A 3,469-nucleotide genomic window follows, 5' to 3' on the forward strand; every position below is an offset into this window, starting at 1 on the left:
AAGAAGTCTTTATAAGACGGCAGTATTTAGCATTCTTCACACCACACAACATTGTTCTAGCGAAGCTAAGGAGTATTACACCAAGATACGCGATATTGCTGTGGTAGCGAAGCACTGTAATGGATGCAAGGATTGCAGGTGTTTTCGTACTGGTGCTTCTGTTCCTAGGAAATCCAACTTCAGCAGGTGTGTTTTTTTTTTCCTTTGTTGCCCCCTTAAGTATATGTCATAGGATTGGAGAAGACCGTGCCGAGTACAAATTCAATTCTACACACTATGATTTTATGGCTGTTTTACGGGCATGTACATAACCTTCACAAAAATGCTGTGTTCATATTTTCCACAGAGCGTTGCATCGAAGACGGTGAGGATGGAATGATCTTTTGCATTAATTTTCTTTGTAGGTTGACTTGTGCTGACTTAGCGAAACACCGGGGTGGCTATAAAAAAGCTTCTCGGTGCAATGGCCACAATTGTGATTGCACGATTTGCTTTGCTCAGTAAAATTATGAGTATTGGATAAGGACGTCTACTATGTATTCCAAGAAAAAATATGGTGTCCCTGAAAAAAGGAAATAAATAATACAATATCTTGTATTGTCTGTGTAATTTTTTTTGTCAACTACTCAAACGTTTTTTATTGTTCTAAAGGACAACCTTCATAACATTTTATTGATTAGAAGTCTAGTTTGTACTATTATTAAAATGCAGTTGTAACGAACCAAGATTCCTCAGAAGAGAGGCAACAAAGAAGTTATTGTATTACCACTGAAGATTATGACTAAATCGGCGGATGTTTTGCAAAAAAAAAACACTTAATACAAATGCGCAAACAAATCTTGTGCTAGGCCGCTAACTCATTGGGGCCAGGGCGAGCGCATCTCTCCCCCGACCTATGGGCCGGCCCTGAGGAGATCGACAAGATGGGAGTAAAGGCCAACGATATTCTCAACCGCAGCCAGCTCAAGATCATGGAGCGGGGATCGTCCGCGCCGGAGGTGGGATGCTGCAACCCCTTGCTCTTCTGCACGGGAGCAAGGTGAATCCTTAGTTGGCTTAAAGAGGACAAAAGATGATACCTTGCTTTTCTTGAATGGCCATGGCTACTTTTCCTTTTCTGCAGGGCAAGAAAGAAATTGCTTCCTTACTTCCTGCCTCTGTAATCTGGAACAAAGTGGGCTGGGCATGAAAATTGCTTCTTCCTCTGACTTGCACCTTGATTTGCCACTGATGTGAAGAGCAAGAGAGCCTGCAGTTTCAGAACCTGAAAATAACCACGCAACAACTTTTGTCATCTCTAGAGCTCATCATCATCAGAACTTCTATGATATACAGCTAGAAATCAGTGCGAGGACTGAATTACTGCAGTTTCTTAACTGACAGCAAAGTATGTAATATATGCCGGAGCTCACCATCATTTGATCTGCATACATACACCCCTATGAATTTCATCCTCTGTCTTCTTCTTCGTCGTATCTAGTTACCAACACCAAAGGATCACCTAGGTTTCTGTTGACTATAAGAACACTGATGGAGGGCATACCATTCATGATTATAAGAACGCTTATGTAATAATGTGGTGCATAAATGTTAACATGATCGCGCTTACCAGATTGAGACAAAACTGAAAAATGCCAGCATATGAATACACTAAGCAAAGCTGACGATATATATTGGGGGTGGCATTGACGGCGACTGGAGCTGTCTTCTTACTCTGTTTTTGCTCTCCTAGCTTTATCCAGTAGCAGAACAGCGCCGTTTCAGAACCTGAAACCGCCGGGCTTGTTTCCTCGCCGAAGGAGGCTAGCTGAATTGGCTCTCCGGCGCTGATAAGAAGGGCAAAGGGTTGCAGCATCTCGCTTCCGGCGCGGACAATCCTCGCTCCATGATCTTGAGCTGCCAGAGGTGGAGAATACCGTTGCCCTTTACTCCCATCTTGTTGAATGCTTTTATAGCTGCTATGAGTATGAGGTGGATTATCTTTTTTTAATGGAGCAAAGTGTTTTTTCTAAGGGAGAAAACAAAGTGGATCCTTAATTTGTTGGCTTTAAACACGACAAAAGATGATGCTTTTCTTTTCTTTTGTTGTTATTTTTTATGAGAAGATGCCTTGCTTTTCTTTTCTTTCCTTTCTTTTGATGGGAAGATACCTTGCTTTTGTTTTCTTTCTTTTTCTTATGGTGGGGAAGATGCCTTGCTTTTCTTGAATAGCTGGCAACCAACATCATTCGTCTTCTTTTTTCCGAATGAACGCACATCAATGTCTTGAACATGAGCAAGGTATAATTTTTTCGAGAGCACTTAGAAGGCGTGCCTTATCTTTATATCTTTATAGAAGGCAGAAAATCAATACGGTAACCCTTTTGGCAAGAAGAAACTCCCGAACAAGCTCACGGAATATCTCGCCGACCGGGAGCTGGTCGGGATGAACCTGCGGGGAGCAAGTTGCAACTTTTGATGGTGGCCCGTGAAGGTCTCGTTCGACGGGCAAGAGAAGATGTACCTCCACATGGGATGAGTCTTTCAGTATGCACTACCACAGTGACGACTCAGATGACGATGGGAATAAAGAAGGCGTGGGCTAGTAGAAGCTCTAGTCTAGGTTTCTATGCCCTCTCTTGGTATCTACCAAGGTTTCTGGATGTTTTTCGTCTGCCGCTTTTTTTCATGTAAAAGCGCCGAAGCATCTCTAAAATCATGAATAAAGTATTTATTTTAAATAAAAGAAAATTTGGCAGTCGCATTTGGGAACGCGGGTGGGAGGAATGCCTCCAATGCCACCATGTTGCGCCATACCCCAAATAACCGATCCGGCGCTTTTTCCTAACGCTGTTTGCGGACGCGGCTAGAGATGCTCTAAAATGGCTTCTTTGTAAATGAGCAACGTTGTCGGAGGTTGCATTGAAGGGGTCAGCAATCAATGGCTTGTGATAAGGTGGGGTACGTGTGGGACTGTGTCACCGGGAGGAATATTGTGATGCGACCAATGGTAGGATCATGTAACTAAGATGTGGACATGGTCCTGATGGGGCCACTTGTCATCGTGAACTCATCATCGGACGACCAACTTCATTCGGTACTATGTGCATAGGCTGGCTGCTCAAACAAATTCACGCAATTTACTTAGTCGGTTAGTCCTATACATGGTAGAGCTCCTGATTTTCTTCTTCAAAATTTGAATTTTTTTTTGAAAAGGGGCAAAAGCTTTGCTACATTCTATTAATTAAGAAGAAGAGTTTACATGGAAGACATGCAATGTACCGGACTTAGAGTTACAACAACGCTCACTCTCGCGGCATTTGATCATCCAATCTCCTAGCGCCCACGAGCACCCATAGCCATGCCTCCTTCCTAATCTTATCAAAAACTACATTAACCGGAGCATGTTTGTTGCGAAACACCCTAGCATTTCTTTCACTCCACACCTTCCACGATACAAGCATGCTGATAGAGGCCATGGCCTTGGGGT

At 43.1% G+C, this 3,469-nt stretch overlaps 1 long non-coding RNA gene across 1 annotated transcript; it reads right to left on the bottom strand.

The window, feature by feature from the left end:
• Window positions 1-741: 741 nt before the first annotated feature.
• Window positions 742-1,959, bottom strand: LOC127330094 (uncharacterized). The gene is made up of 2 exons (XR_007869118.1): window positions 1,413-1,959; window positions 742-1,264 (listed from the first exon to the last, which is right to left on the bottom strand). It is a non-coding gene; the product is annotated as an uncharacterized lncRNA (long non-coding RNA).
• Between the last annotated feature and the right edge of the window lie 1,510 nt (window positions 1,960-3,469).

Source organism: Lolium perenne, chromosome 2, assembly GCF_019359855.2.
Source record: "Lolium perenne isolate Kyuss_39 chromosome 2, Kyuss_2.0, whole genome shotgun sequence".
NCBI lineage: Eukaryota > Viridiplantae > Streptophyta > Magnoliopsida > Poales > Poaceae > Lolium > Lolium perenne.